This window comes from Manis pentadactyla, chromosome 15 (assembly GCF_030020395.1).
Source record: "Manis pentadactyla isolate mManPen7 chromosome 15, mManPen7.hap1, whole genome shotgun sequence".
Classification (NCBI taxonomy): Eukaryota; Metazoa; Chordata; class Mammalia; order Pholidota; family Manidae; genus Manis; species Manis pentadactyla.
Genome location: NC_080033.1, coordinates 9,918,263 through 9,935,357, shown reverse-complemented (window position 1 = coordinate 9,935,357; position 17,095 = coordinate 9,918,263). Strand labels below are relative to the sequence as shown.

General features: G+C 42.1%; 1 long non-coding RNA gene across 1 annotated transcript in view; it reads right to left on the bottom strand.

Moving 5' to 3' along the window:
• Positions 1–15,143: 15,143 nt before the first annotated feature.
• The window catches only part of LOC130681036 (uncharacterized), a 37,321-nt gene continuing 35,369 nt past the window's right edge, over positions 15,144–17,095 (bottom strand). Inside the window, exon 5 of the long non-coding RNA XR_008994078.1 lies at positions 15,144–16,849. This is a non-coding gene — a long non-coding RNA (uncharacterized LOC130681036). The remainder of the gene's footprint in view (positions 16,850–17,095) is intronic.

Genomic DNA, 17,095 nt, shown 5'->3' with positions numbered 1-17,095 from the left:
TGCCGTACAGCAGATCTCTAGACTTTATTCATCTTGCTTAACTGAGACCTTACAGTCCTTGGTTAGTAACACCCCATTTCCCACAACCCTAAACCTGGACATCACCATTCCTCTCTTTTTATATGGATTTGACTATTTTAGATAATACATGTTAAGTGCATTCATGCAGTATTTCTCTTTCTGTGACTGGCTTATTTCATTTAATGTTCTCAAGGGGTTCATCCATGTTGTTGCATATGGCAACATTTCCTTTTTTCAATGCTAAATAGGATTCATTATATGTATAAACCACATATTCTTTACCCATTCATATGTCGATGGGCATCTTGGTTGTTTCGACATCGTAGCTATTGTGAATCACGTTGCAGTGACCATGGGAGTGCAGGTGTCTCGTTGAGAGCCCGATTTCAGTCCTTCTGGGTCAATACCCACACGGAGGGTTGCTGGATCAAACGGTAGTTCTGTTGTTAGTGTTCTGAGGGAGCTCCCGACCTTGCAAGCTTGGAAACCCTGCTTTCAGCTGCTCTACAAAGGCAGGCAGAACGGGCCCCTGCATCCCTTCCAGTCCGTGTTCTTGAAGCTTTCTGTTGTGTGTTTTCTAGATCTAGTGAATGACGCTTCTGGCGTCTGTGCATTCGAGGATGACACGGAGCTCAGCACTGAACCGTGAGTTGGAACAGACTTAGAACCTGGGGGTCCTACCAAAGTGGGGATATTCTTACCCTCCTTGTGTGCCCTCAGAGCTCCTTCCTCACAGGGGTGTTAGCTTCTCTCTGGGAGAGAAGTGGTAGATTTCTCTGGGTGTATGTGGGATGTTCCTCCAATGTTCCTTCTTTCTGGGCATCCCATAGTTGGGCCCACGAGGACAAATGCCCAGGACCCTGGGGTTATAGGTAGAACTGGTGATGGCACATGTGAGGCTTGAGTATCCATGGAATGGGACTAGGGGGATGTGGCCATGGGTGTAGAAGCATGTCAGGCATCAGCATACACCTCCCCTGTCCTGGACCCCAAGAGGGGCCCCTGAGGGAGAAACCTGGTGGTAAAGAAAATTGGAGGAAGGGAGTGTAGCTGGACGGTATCTAGAACACTTGTCCATGTCTGTCCGGGGTGACGAATACTCAGCAGATGCGTCTGGGAGATGACAGACGTTTCCACAGAGCAGGGTTGTGGCCTGAGAGCAGGGCACGTCACACATCTCCGTCTTATTTCCCATCTTAGTCACATGTGTATTTCTCGTGTGTGGCCTCATTTCAGGCACATCAGGATAGGAGGCGAGTTTCAGGCCGAGATCCCGGAGCTCCTGGAGCGCCCTCCTGCTGAGACCAGTGAAGATGGAGCTTCTCTCGTCTGGAAGCCATGGGACGATATGACGAGCAATCCAGAAGCACAGGATAGAGGTGGCTGAGACATGGGGGCCAAATTCCCAAGGGTAACCCCCCTTCCCTCATCTCCAAGGAGTTCCTCCTCCCAGGTCTCACCTGGACCAAGAAGCAGTATCCCTGGGTGGGGCAGCAGGCTGTGGGACCAGGACTTCTCCTCCCGCCCCTCATTCTCCTCATGCAGTAACCAGCCAGGCCATCCTGAGCAGGTGCCAGGAGCAGGGTTTCTGCCCTTCCCCCCTGTCCTTCCCTTCGCCTGCTTTTCAGGGACCTGTGAGGGAGACAGGAAAAGGAACCCCTCCCTGTGCTTTTGGGGACATGTCCTCCCCGGTATTCACTGACTCCCTGTGTCTCCCATCTCTCACGCTTGGCTGGGGACGTTTGCTGGGAACAGTGACTGAACTCTGCAACTTGGCCTGCTCCAGCACGATGCCAGGAGGGGGCACCAACCTGGAACTCGCTCTGCACTGCCTGCACGAGGCCCAGGGTGACGTCCCGGTGAGCTAGAGGCAGGGGCGGGATTGGTGGGTCCCTGGGAAGACCCTGCCCTGCTGAGGCTGGGGATCTGGTTCATGTAATGTGCCATCTGTGGGCTTTGCGGCTCATGAAAACTGAGAAAGGCCACCCATCCTTTTCCCCAGTGGCTGTGGGGTTGATGTCCTTGTCAGTTGTAGGGCAAGTGTGTAGATGGGGCTCAGTTAGTCAGTTATTTACCTGGAGCAGCAGCAGAGCACCAGGTTCCTCCGAGATCGCAGGGGCACAGGGAGTGGAGCCGAGTAGGCTGACTCAGGTCCTGCACTGATCTGGTTTATTGATGGAGCTTTATCTTTTTAATTAAAAACCCATGTACGAAACCCCTGATGCAACAAAAATATCTGCTTCCTCCAAGGACATGCTTCACCATCCTGAAGTTTAGAAAATAAAAAGTCCCACTCTGAGTAGTGGGAAGGGAGGTCAAGTCACCTGAGTTAGGGCCCCAGGAGTCAGTGTTGGCAACTGTACTTTTCCTCAGGTTGCAAGGCAGTGGGCGGCGCAGAGCAGGTGCTCAGCCAAGGAACCAGCACATGTTTGTTGGCCCTCATGAGTGTCGTGGCCCTGGGGCACGGCTCGCTTTGGGGCCCCACTCGGTCTAATGCTCTGCCTCCACCATTTTTGAAATTAACAAATTTTCTAAAAGGGGCCTGCGTTTTCATTCTGTGCTGGGCCCTGCAGGTTCCACGGCCAGTCCCGATCCGGTTTACACTGGTGAGCGAGACAAAATCCTTCTCTGTGGGGCTTACATTTTAATTTGAGGACAGTCAAAGGGAAATCTGTTTTCAAAAATTGTTAGTGGTTAGTGCTATGAAGAAAATACAATGGGGCGTGGCACAGGCAGGGCTCCTCCAAATGCCAGTCCTTGACGAAGGAAGGAGCTGGTGCCGGAATAAATCCGCACACTGCTTCCTTCATCAAGAAAACCCTACTGAGAAAAACCCCAGCTGCACTCAGCAGTATGCGTAGTGACAGAGCCGGCATGTCCACTGCAGTTCACAGGCTGCCGCCAGTCCACGGCCCCACCATGCGCTGAGGAGCCGTGGAGCGTGGGAGTCTTTAGCGGGGCCTGTCAGTGCTTTTCAAATGAATGAAAGAATGAAGGCAGGCCTCCACCTCACCTTCCCTCCCTCAGAAAGTAGCCTGTTTTCCTTCCTGCTCTAGGTGGCCCTAGAGACCCTCCTACTGAGCGGACCCCAGAAGCCGCCGACTCACCCTCTCGCCAACTATCACTACGCAGGTACTGGAGCGAGGCTGCGGGGGTGGGTGTGCCCGGCTAGTGCCCGGAGAAAGGTGGTCTCGGCGGCAGGCTCTGCTTGTGCCCCTGGGTGTGCTCTTGGGGCCCTCCTTCTCCTGCCTTTCCAGAAGGGCCTTTCCTCTCCAGGGGACCTCAGGGGCTGCCTCTCTCTCCTGGCTGGGTCCTCCCTTCCCCCTTCCAGGGGTTCCCTCACCGTCTGTGCCCAGCCAGGAAAGGTATCCCCTGGCCAGGGAGAGGTGAAGGCGGGCTCAGATGCAGTGGCTGAGCACCCCAGCCTGGGAGTCAGGCAACTGGGGGTCCCTGCCTCCCGTTGGCAAGTCTGTTAACCAATGGAAGCCTTGTTATTGCATCTGTAAAGTGGGGATAGTACTGATCCTAACCTGCTAAGGTTTTTCTAAGGATTGTATGAGATAAAACAGAATTCTTGGCACATCATTGGTACTCGGTAATGACAACTTTAAAAAGGGCAGGCTGCATTTCAGCCGTGGCTGCGGCCGCAGAACTGTCCTTCTCCCTCCTGTTTCTCCGATAGGTTCAGACGTCTGGACCCCCACAGAGAAGGAGCTGTTTAATAAGGCATTCCAAGCTCATAAGAACAACTTTTCCTTGATACACCAGATGGTAAGGTGTATGTGGGTGGCCTGGTGTAGACAAGGCCTCATCTCACACCGCTGAGCCGAGCTAGAGCTGGAGGGCCTATCTGGGTGGCACGGTGTTCACACTGTAAACTGCTTGTAGTTTATAAAGCCACTGATGTGAACAACTGCAGACAGTACAGAAATGCCATCACGTGCTCAAAGCCCTCCACACCCATCCCCGTCGTCCTACTTCTGAATGATGACCTCTGACTTTGGTTGGGCACCTCAGGCATTTGCCCGTACAGATCTTACGTGCACATACACATGTATTTAGAAAAGGATGCGAACATACTACACTTAATGTCTGCTGATGTTTTTTGTTCTTTTAACTTGATACACACAAAACTGCACGTAACCAAAATGTAAGATTTGATGTTTATACCTGCAAAACCATCACCATGATCAAGATAAGAAACACATTCATCACCCCCAAAAGGTTCCTCCTGCCCCCGTGATAAATCCCTTTTTCCTACCACCCCTGTCCCTAATCACCTCCTTATCTTCTTTCTGACACTATAAGTTAGTTTGCATTTTCCAGTGTTTTCTATCAATCCTGCAGCATGTGCACTGCTTGTCTGCCTTGTGTGGCTTCTTACACTCAGTATCACTATTTTGAGGTCCATCCATGTTACTGTATTTTTCTTGCTGAGGAGTATTCCATTGTGTGGATGTAACACAGTTTGTTTAATCATTCACCTACTGAGGGACATCTGCGTGGTTTCCAGGTATCTGCAATTATAAAAAAAGCTGCTGTGAACATTCACATTCAAATCTCTACATGACCAAGTAGTGTTGGTGGCGGGGCGGGTGGTAAATACTTAGGAAAGGAATGAGTGGCTCACATGAGAGGTGTACACTGAACTTTTTCAAGAAAGTGCCTTTTCATCTACTTCTTTCAGGTGGTTCCTTACCCAGTTTTGGTTCACCTCATATGCACATGCTGGTCAGCACATTGCTGAACGCTCGAGGGGAGCGCCCCCCAGATCTGTGGAAGTTTCATCTGTGCAGCTCTCTTCCCTGTCCTGCCTCGTCCTGTGAACTCTCACCACCTTGTTCTCCCAGAATCCCCCCTCCCATCTCAGCTCAGGAAGCCCACCGGGCTCTGCCCGGACCCCTCTCCTCAGACCATGGCCTGGAAACTCTCTCAGGGTGTAGTGTGTAGGGACAGTGGGGGCTTATTTTCTGTCTCTCAGAAAGACTTGTTCTTGTCTTGCCTAGCGTCTCACCAAACATCATTTCAGACATTTTGACCGTTTCTTCTCATTGTTTTCAGTGGGAAGGTCAGTGTAGCTCCTGCTGCTCCATCTTGTTTAGAAGCAGAAGTCCGAGTTCTTTTTTTTTCTTCTAATGTAGTGATATTTCTTAGGCAGAGGATTTACTACTCTGGCTCCTAGTCTTTGAAGATATACAGAGCTGAAAAAATTTCACATGGAGAAAGTATTTTCTGAAGTGAGCCCCACATCTTAAATGGCCAATTTAATTTTCCTGAGAAATAGCTTTCCTAGAGCAATTAAACTTTCCTGTTCTGCTTTGTTTTTACAGAAGTTATTACTAATGGGGTCCATTCTCAGTGGGGGGAGAGCACATGTTGGAGTCTCAATGCCCAAGTATCCGACTGTGCCCTCAAAACCCCCTCCTCCTCTCGTGGGCTGCCTACCTCTGCACTGCAGGGCGCTGCCTGGCTGTTGCAAAGGCTTTGTGGTACCTGCTGATGAGGGCATCCTGCTGCAGGGAGTCGCAGTTGGTAAATGCATAGCCATTAGGCCTGACGTCACAGTGAGCACCTGTGTAGGGAGCCCTCGTGTACATCTTCCCATAGGGAAGGCCTCCCGGGATTGACTTAGGGCTCAGAGAGCGTGCAGAGCTTCGACGGTGCTGGCTACGGTGGCTTTACCCTGAGCAGGACTCTGTGCTTCTGTGCTTCTTGTAGCCCAGGGACGTGCCAAGCCCAAGGGGAGAGACATTCCAGGAGAGCTTTCAGAAAGTGCCTAGCCCCACGGCGAGGGGGCGTATGAGGCAGTGCCCAAAGCCCGCTGTTTTCTTTCATCAGGTCCAGACAAAGACCGTGGCCCAGTGTGTTGAGTACTACTACACCTGGAAAAAGAGGGTCAGGTTTACTACCTGTTCTCGGGCCCCAGGACTGAAAAAGAGGGTCAAAAGAAAGCTGGCCGAGGCAGACCCAACAGAAGCAAAGGTAGAGGATTCTGGGGCAAGGGGGTCCCACTGGAGTTCAGTGCTGGTCTGAAGACCTACTGACCACCCAGGTCGGGGTGGGGAAGGGGCCCCTACAGAGGAAAGCATCACCCTCAGAAGGGTGGAAGGTGGGCACCCTGATGTCATTTCTGCTCCTTCTGCAGGCCACTTGCAACCCTAAGAAGAGACCCAACCACCATCCAAACCTTGAGTTGAAGACAGCGACGGAGAGTGGCAGGGGAGAATCCGTTATCACCGCCAGCCCAAGTGCTGCTCCCAAGCGGACCCCTGAGCCTCCGGGGCGCGTCCAGGGCCAAGGCGCTTTTCCCTGTGGGGAGTGTGAGAGGTGGGCACCAGCCCTGTCCCCGGATGCACCCGCACAGCCTGCCCTCTGTCCCCGTGGCCCTCAGCCCACCTTCCCCCTGCTCTGACCCGTGTCCTCTGCTGACTCTCCAGGGTGTTTGATAAGACCTGTCATCGCAATGCCCACATGAAGCGGCACCGGCTTCAGGACACCGTGGAAACAACTGACGGGGAGGAGAGGCCAGCGAAGGCCCTTAAGCTTGAAGAGGAGGAGAAGGAGGAGGAAGGGGAGACGTGGGCTGACATGGTCCCCTTGCAGTGGTGATTTGGGCCGTGAACCGGGGCCAGGCAGCGTATCATCGGGATGAGGACCTCGGGCCATCACCTCTCCCTTTAGCCTCCCCGAGGTGTTCAGGGCATCCCTCTGCCTCCACCCCCACCCCCAGGACCCCCTGACCAGCTCAGCTTGTCCACCTTAGACCGATGGGCACCATGACGGAGCAGCGCGCATCATGGTTTCCATACACACACCATTTACGCTGCATCTGATTTTTCCTGCTCTTCCAAGTGTGTCCCAGGGTCACGTGTCACAGTTAGGCTTCCTAGTCTTTTTCTCCAGTGATCCTTTTGATTATATCTCAGACCCAGCATTCCATCACAACCAGGGAGGTTATTTAAGAACTATTGGATGGTTTACTCCACAGGAACACATGAGTTTCAAAGCCTCACTCACTTGTTTCAGTAAAATGAAAAGGGCAGCTCCTTTTACACGTGAACCTGCTCAGCCAATTTACAACGTAGCCTTCAACTTGTCCGGGCTGAGCAGAAATCAACCGTGCAGACTGAGTATGTTTCCTCCTTCCTCTCCCATTACTTAACTTAGTCATGTCTCTTCCTAGAAATAGTGCCATTTTATTTCTCATCTCTTCCATATGCACCCCACCCCAAACAAAATCAACCAACCCACCCCAAGCTTATATCTCCTTTAATGCCTGCATCCTGACTGGGCCGCACTTCTCCCGGCATGACTACAGGGCGACTTGAATTTTCGTTTTGCTTTCCCATGTCGGGGACGTTAAACATCTGACTGTTACTGGGCAGTTCTGGTGACCTCCTCCCAGAGGACATGGCTTGCCCGTGAGATTGCCTACAAACTCCAGAAGTATCTATTTCTTTCAATAAATAAGTTCTTTTTGTATTGTTTATAGGCAATGAAACAGCCACAAAATCTTCTTTCTATAGGGGTTTTGTAGTGCTAGTGGAGTTGGCAAGTTGGAAGTGGTGGCAGTGGCGACAGTGTACGTGTGTGTGTGTGTGTGTGTGTGTGTGTGTGTGTGCGCTTCATTTTCCTTTCTTCCTAATGCAACAGTCTTTATAGCCCAGGAACAGTGTGGCCATTCAATCCTGGGAACCGTTTAAAGCAGACTTGGGACATGAATTACTGACGGCCTCATTTCAGCACAGTACTCCATGATCAGACCTCCCTATGTATTTTGCAGAGCTCAGAATTCGAAGTCACACATTAAGTTTTGTGAACATTGCTAAAAAAAAAATCACACCAAGATCACTTGTTGAACCCACTGAGTGTATTTTTCTTCAATCATCTCTGTTAAGATCAACATTAAGAAATCCACATTTGTCTTAATGGACTTCCCCTGCTTGAAACTATTCCCATTTAATTATGACACATTTGCTAAGATGGTTTAGGATTCCTAGCCTTGCCAAAGTTATGGATTCTGTTTCCTAGGGAAAGAGTATTTATTTAACACTTTGTGTATTTACAGTATAGTGCCCTGAGGACCAGATCAGTTTGGAAGCCTCCGGGTAACCCATTTGTATACACACCATGACCGCTGGCCCAGGCTCCCACACACTCAACGCTTCTCCTAAACTGGTGTCCCTAGTGCCTGTATTAGAGAGAACGAGTTCACCTCATGGCCAGGAGCAGATCGTGATATTCCATGGTCCCAACCGAGATGAATCAAAGCCCTGGAGGTTGGGAAGATGTCTTAATGGTATATTTGGTCTTGAACAAAACTACTGCTTCCATTTGATTTCTTCCCTCCTTTCCTTATCCGGATGATTTTCATTCTTACCTCACCCATCAACTTGTCAATAGGAGAATAGGAGCTATTTCCCTTCTTTGTTTGGGATTCTGGCTGCAACCCAGGCACCATTTTCCAAGGAATTAATGAGCCCTGCAATGTCCTGGCTTGTGACCACTGGCCTCTTCCTTTGTTATATTACATCTCGCCAGGGAAAGGACTGAATGCAGGAGCAGGCAGTAGACTGCTGCTTAATGAAGAGCAAGCTGCTATTTTTAGGGGAAAATACCCTAAGTTCTTTTACTTTTACCACATGGAAAAAGTGTCTATTTAAAGCTGAATCTTAGGCTTATGAAGAAAGCCGCAGAGGCACAAGTATTTAAGAGTTACAGAGACCGAATACATTGTCAAGGGCTGGAACGGAGCACACAGTCTGGTCGGGTAGGAACTCAGTTTGTCCTCCCACCTGCCCCCCAAAGCCACTTTCCCTGCATCAGCAATGAGATATCACCAGGTGACCCAGTTTTGGGTGAAGGGCAAAAAGAAGTCAAAAGGTTAAAGTGAACTTTTTCCCCTATTCCTTAGAGGCAAGGGGTCAAAATTATGAGGTGTTGTTTACCGTGCTGCATTAAAAAAAAACATGTTCTGACCATCTGCTGGGTATCTAAGATTGATCTGGGTATTAGCGGCAGAGTATTCATCAAACAGAATCTTTATACTCAAGGAACAGCCTAGTTGAAAAGGACTGGAATGAATGAATGAATGGGTTAATGAATGAAAGGAGCGGTGAACAAATGAGCCTAAAATGGATTTTTTTCACTTTAGGATCACTCGTTTATGGTCACAGCAGGTTGGGTAACATCTGTAGCTTATTTGTTTTAGATGTAGATCCATGTAAACCCAATCTCTTAACATGATCATAGGCTTTTTTTCCTTTTTTTTATTAAGGTATTATTGATATACACTCATATTGTTCCTTCAGTTTTGCTTCATTGTTATACTCCACAAATGAGGGGAATCATTTGGTATTTGTCTTTCTCTGCCTGACTTATTTCCTGAGCATAATACTCTCTAGCTTCATTTACATTGTTGCAAAAATGTTGGGATTGGTTTCTTTCTTATGGCTGAATAGTATTCCATTGTGTATATGTACACTAAACAGTGTGACGAAGGCTCTTAATCAATGTCTCCTCACACTTGATGAGAGGAAGTGTTGACTCCCGGAACCACCTAATCTTTTATTTTTTTCATATATGGATCTAATTGAATTTAACTAAACATGAGAGAAGAGGTCAACATTTCTTCTCAGTTTATAGTGAGGGGAAGAAAACTATGAAATGGCTTAATACTATTTTTTTAGGGTAGTGGTCTAACTTCTTGCTAAAGGTAGCCACTTATTTCTGAGCTGGTATAATTTTCTAATTTTTAGAAGTAATTTCATTCATACATCTAGAATTGTAGTTTTCTTAAAATGTCTGACGAGAAAAAACCCACAAAATATTTTTGTTGTTGTTTTTCCCCTGACAGACTACATCACTTTTATTGGCTTAATGATTTGGGGAATATTTGATAACAAAGCAAGACTTGAAGGGGTGAACTTTATTGCACTCATTTATTTTGCTAAGGGGTCAAAGAGAGTTGAAATATTTATCTCTGTCGTGTATCTTCTACACAAGCTCCAATCATGAGGACTGACTCATAGTCACATGTGAAAAGATTCACACCTCTGAAAGAAAAGTTTGCTTAATACCATGTTTGTTAAGTTATTGGGCCAGAATTTTTTATAATTAGTGTAAATAATAGTGACAGAGTGTAGAAGGAACTTAAAGCCCTCTAAAATTAATTTTAGAAGTCAGCTTTAAGACTTGCTTATAGAAAACATCAGAATTTCACAAGTAGAATGGTTACATTTTAAAAAAATTTATACACTAAGAAAACAAGACCAGAGAAAATACTAAACTGCTGAAAAAATTGTAACTAGGATCAAAATCTTCAGTTTTCTAGAGTAAAGCTATTTCTATAATCCCCCCAAAAGTGGTAATAGTTCAGATAATTAATATAGAATTCTCTTAATGAATAAAGTCACAAAAGGCATTGATAATAATGATTATTCAAACTAGAACCAGTATCCAATATTACTTAGAAGTTCATCAATTGATATATGAATAGCTAAAAAAGACTAGATACATATATACAATGGAATACTATTCAGCCATAAGAATGAAATCTTGCCTTTTGGGACAACCAATTAGTCCTAGAGGGTATCATTCCTGGAGGCTATCATGCTAAGTGAAGTAAGTCAAGCAAAGAAAGACAAATACCATAGGATCCCCCTTATATGTTGAATATAAAAATCAAAACAGAAATAGACTTATAGACACAGAGAAGAGACTGTTGGCTGCCATAAGGGTGGCAGGTAGAGAGACAGGAGAAATAGGTCAAGCAGGAATAAAAATTAGGATGTCTGATATCTTGATGAGGATGATTATTACATGAGTGTATATGTATATGTCAAAATTCATTGAGCTGTACACTGTGTGCCTCAGAAAAATAATTATAATAATTAAAAAAACTGAAACTTGAAAGCTTTTCCATTTGCTATACTCTTCATGTTATTTGCTTGTTTTTTTTTTTTTTCTGTAGGGGAAGAGAATAAACTCTTATTAAGCTAATACAATGCCCAGACACTGCACTTAGCATTTTGTTTATTTTAATATTATATTTAACTCTTAAAGGAGCCTCTTGTATCCTTTCATTCCATTTTCAGTCACGGAGACAGAGATTCAGATTAGTAAATGTCCCCCAATAATGCAGATAGTAAAGTGGCATAAAGGTTCTAAACATGTTTTTTACTTCAAAGCCCATTCTCATTTTTCTATAGAATAACTGTTACCACATCCTCCATAATCATATTTTTTGTTAATTATGTGATATTTCCTAGCTCCGATTTCTTTCAGTCATTAAGTATTCTCTTGCATTCACCAAATATATTTCCTTTATCAATTTATGATCAAAGAGATATGTTTGTAGGCATTTATATTATTTATTTCCTGAGCAGTATTCTGTTCTTTCTACTTCCAATTGCATGAATATCCCTTCATTAAACAAGGTGGTCAAAAAGACATTTTATTTTTGAAATGACATCTTGCAGAGCACTACTGTGTGGATACTGAGCTCTTAAAATCTCAGCTTTGATAATGTTACAGGAATTAAACCAGAAACCCAGAGAACTTGTCATCATTGAATGACAAACCAATGATTAGGTAAAGATTTTTTTCCGATGAAGCAGTGATCCTTAATAAAAAATAAACTGACTTTTCCTTTACAGCAAATTTGCATTTAGCCTGATACTTGATGGCATTTGTTTTAAACATATATATATATATATAGGACATCCTCAAAGTTTACTTTGTAAGTATGGGGAGAAAAATTTAACAGATGGATTAACCAACACAAGAAAAGTACATGCATGTTTGGGGTCAAAATAAATTGAAAATCCTTTGATTCTTTTAACTGTTGATTACTCAGCAATCTAATGAGAGATTAATAAAGATACACATGTAAGGCTGCAGTGATAGTTTCGGATTAATGAAATTAGTAGCTAATCCCTCACAGTCAGCTCCATGTCCCAAAGACACTGGGGACAAAGACAAGTACTTCAAAGATGTGATACGTTCTGTTACCCAGGATGTGCTCTCATAATGGTTTGATATCTTCTAATGAAGCAATAAAAGGAAATTATCACTTAATTGACTGTTTTAAGACATTAACTAAGACAAATACTATCGGATTGACAGGGAGTCCATATCATAAATTTCCTGGCATCAAGCTCCTTTTCCTTCTTTCCTTTTCCATTTCCTTCCTTTCCTATCTATCCATCTGTCCATATCTTTCTCAGATACCATTCCTTTCTTATCCATCAGGGATTTGACACTCTGGCTTGAGATAAATAGAATTCTCACTGAAAGTACTATCTTATAAGGGACAAAATACAGAATAACAGATCTGGGATAGATTGACAGTCATTTCCTGATAATACAGACAAGTATTATCCTCTAAAGCTGTTTTCTGCTACTTAAAGAAGCAGTATCCATTACAAAAGGAATATATGAGTCTACCTTTAAAGTATGGCTCCACTGGAAAATGTTTTGTTATTATGACTGTTGCAAATAGAAGCCTTTTCCTTTGGCTCTTTGAAATTGAAGCAGTTTCATTTCACTTAAGAAGGTTATGTGAACACATTTAAATTGTTAACGTGTAGTTAAATCTTTCTTCCAGGGAGAACAGAAAATTTATTTATGTCCATTTCTATGTATAATAATCTTGAGCCAGGATTTTCTGCTATACATTCTTAGTACAAAGCCCTGCTTGTGTTCTCTGCACCTCATCCATGCATAGTATTCAGATTTATCAGAATAATCACTTTTAAATTTCATGGTGGTCAGTTCCCTTGCTCATGAACTTCTATTCATATCTATTAGGTTGGCAGAGAAAAAGTAAATCATAAGCTAGGCATGTGATGACCTTGACAAAAGAAAATTCATTTCTTTTCATTTTAGATATGGATGTCTGAAAAAAAATGGGAGCAATTGAAAACTGAACATTCTACTCTCCCACCAAGGAATGATCTCTATCGCTTTACTAGGATGTGTGCTTGTAGAGATTGCATCATAAAAAGGTTGTAATAGTGATCATCAACTTTTTTTCTCTTGCATTTTATTTTCTTGGGGAACAGTGGCTCGCCTACTCTCAATCCTTTGCACAGAATTCTAGGTTTTGAATCAGCATACACTATATTTCTGAACACAAACACTGACTCAGGGTTAGGTATTTGACTCCTCTCTAGCAAATTTGCCAGAATTATATAGAAAAGATTCCTTTTGGGTTCACAGCCAATAAGAACCATGGAAACCTGGAGATGCTAGAAGCCATTTCACCAATATGTACATACAAAAAGGAAAGAGCTTACCTGAGACAAGAAAAACAAACAAACAAAAAAAAACAAAAGCAGAGCCAGGGTAATGAAAAACATTTCTGATGACATTTTGAGCAGAAGGACTCAGTTGCATCCAAAATCATTTACCTGAGTTGAAAATTTCTTTTTTTTAAAGAAAGTTTGGATTTTTTATGATCAAGAGCTGAATAAACACCATTACGAAATATCTCTTACCGTGATCTCATTAAATGTATTATAAATCAAGAAGCTTTTGAAGTGACTTTAAACTATGAATTTATAGTAAATGATGCTTGATTTACTACATATAAAGCAATTTTAGGGAAATAAAATCAAGATAGATTTATAACAAAAGTAGTAGTTCACCGCATGTTTTATTTTATCATTTTTGGTTGTAATACTTTGTATTTTAATTCATATTCAATTTTATTATATGTTTATATTTATATAAATATTCATATAAATACATTTTTTAATTTGTATTTAATTATTTAAACAATATTATTTTCAATCACATGTCTACATTTTTGTTAAATTATTAAAAGATATATAATCATTATCTACCTATAAACCCTGCCCTCACACATTCCCAGTTCCATCTCATCAAATGAATGGCAGTTATATGGATTTCCATATGTAGATTTATTAGGTATATTTATAAAACATTGTGTTCATATACAAGTAAACATGGTTATCTATCCTTTCCCCACCTGATTTTTTTTTTAACTCAACAGGTATGTACTTTACACAATTTCCCCCTTACTTACTGCATTTTCCATGTGGGCTAGTAATTCCCTAGTTTCTGTGTATAGATTAGGCCTCTCTGCTTAATTCTAGACCCGCATATTTAATCACCTAATTGACATCTGCACTAGGATAAAAAACTGGCATCTCAAAATGAAGCTGTTTCACAATGAGGTCAGGAGGCCTCTCTTTCCACAGTTCTCTCTCTGACTTTCTTCATCTCAGTCACTGACAGCTCCATTCTACACGTTCAGGCAAATGACGTCACCTTTGTCCTTTCCCCTTTCTCATGCGGGTTCCAACAACGAACCCTATTGGCTCCATTTCCAAATGTATCCGGAAGTCAACTGCGGCTCACCATCTCCATTTGCCAACCGACATTGGTAAAAGACACCATTTCTCCCCTGGACTACTGCAGTAACTTTTGATCTGGGTTCCCTTTCTATTTGCCTGAAACCTATTCTAAATACAACAGTCAAATTTACTATTATCACCTGCAAGACCCTGCATGGTCTGCACCTCCTATTAGTTCTCAGACCTCCTGTTTTCTGATCTCCTTTTTGTTCACTGCCACAGTCTCATGCGTTTTCTTTCTGTTCCTCTAATACACACAGCACGCTACTGATTCTCTCCTTAACTGACTTGCTTTACTTCTTTCCTCATACCCACTGAACTCTGTTTCAGTATTTTTAATAATTTAAAAATTGTTCTTTAAATTTCTATGTATTCAAGTCAATGTTAAATAATGATGATTATTTTCTGTATAGTGCTCTAGGTATTGAGGACTATTTATTTTCTCCCAAGTGTTCCTTTAGCGATATCCCAGAAATTCTTAAATACAGTGTTTTTAAATTCATTATATCTATTTTGTAGATTTCCTATTACATTACTCTACATTTGCTCCACGAACCATGACTTATTAAAAAACATAGTATTAAAATTTAAAGTTACCATAAAATTTTATTTTCTGGTTATACTACTGTCATTTTTATGTATCTATGGTCACAGTATAGTTTCTATATTCTCTTGATAGATATTAAAATTTTATCTTTGATCTAATATATGATCAATTTTTATTGTGCTCTAAAAGAAATTATAACATCAATTTTAGAGAAGTTTTATATAATATGCATATTGTATATTTATATATACTATGTATATAAAATTTTATATTTACACAAGATATATACATATACACAAATACATTAATCTATACATAGTAAAGTATATGCATATAAGAACCAGTTAGCACTGCATTAAGTCATTTTGTTCCATACTATTATTTTTTCAGTTGATCTCTGAGTGAAAAAACTGAAATTAACTATTGTTTGATTCTGTTTCTTCTTTCATATTCTAAATATTTATTTATTATTATATAATACTGTTTTTCTTAACTTTGTTTTTACTTTTTTGGTACAGCTGCAGAATTTCTTTTATTCATTAAAGTATGTTTTCCTGTACAGATTTTAATTATGTTTTAGGAGAATTTTTCATGTCAGATTTTTCTTTTTAAAGTAATGTGAAATTAGTTTCCCATTGATTTTAGCCCATTCAAACTTACTTGCTGTTCCAATTATGGTTTCATATTGCATCATGTTACATTTACTTTTAAAAAATTGTATTGATTTTTAAACTGTGTGTTTGCTTAAATTCTTTTTTTATGGAGATTTTCTGATATTTAGGAAAGTTTGCATTTTGTTGTAGTAGCATCTTTATGATAATATCCTAATTTAAAACCATTAGTCTTTTATTAATTCTATATCATGAAAATTATTACTGTATTTTCTCTACTGTTTTGTCTCTTACCTCTTAGCTACATCTGGTTTTAGAAAATAGCATTATTTTTATTACTTAGCTTTGCATTGCCAATGTTAGCTATTTATTTCCAGATACTTTGGATGAGGTAATTAGTGAACTTATTCTACTTTCTGTCTTTTTTTCTCTCACATTTTCCTTTAACTTAATCACTTAGGCATAGTGAGGTGTATCACTTTTACATTTTTTTCTATCACCTTATAACTGAAATATATCTTAAACCTTATTCCACAGTTTCATATATTTAGTGCTTACAATCTCATCTTGTACATAGTCTCTTGAGATTTCCCATAGTTAAGTTCTTGTAGTTTACTTAAGAAGTACTCTTGAGGAAAAACATTTTTTCAAGTCTTTATGTATGTTCAGGTTTTACAGTTGAGGAGTATTTTTACTGTATATGAAATCCATAGTATCACTTTCTTCTGAGTATATTATAACTTTGCTGCTCTATTTTCTGGTATACAAATTTAAAGAATTCCGAGGCTAGCTTAATTCCATTTTCCTTCAAAATAGACTTTATACTTTGGCCTTGCTTCCCAAAGATTTCTTTCTATGTCCTTCCTGGGTTCTTATTGTTCTGCCTTGTGGCTGGAGTAATCCAAATCCCAGAAAGAAACAGGTGACCACTCAGCTGGGGCCACGCAAATGAGGAGACTCTAATAAACAGATTATTACAGCAAGTAGATAGATGGCGAAGCACCTAAGGCTGACAAGAGTGGAAAATGCATTATGCCATCTAGACCTGAAAAGAGGGAACTGCTGGAGCCCAGAGGAAGCAGCAACACATCTACTGCTGTACCTTTAGTGGAGGAACACAGCATACCAGCATCCTGGCTGGGAGAAAGCTGGGGAACAAATGTCCTGAACTTAATCTTCTCCTGCATTTCGACCTCCTGCCAGCACTCCCACCAGCCCACTGGCCAATCAACGAGAAGGAGCAAGAGAGAGCTGCTGAGAAGTTCTCAAGGACCACCCTCCATGTGTACCTAGCAAATTAGAGAAGAGAGAAGCATGTATCAGGAACAGCAAATAACAGATATCCAACACAAGGTCATTATTCTTAATCAGCTGGTAAATCTTTTCTGCTCTATTTCTTGTTTTTCTTCTGGTATCTTTCCATTCTGTGTTAATTCCTTTTTAGTATTTATCATACTGAATGAGTCTTCCTGATTGAAGAATGGAAATATGGCCATGTATTGTGTCAAACCACTGGAAACTGCCATCTTGATTAG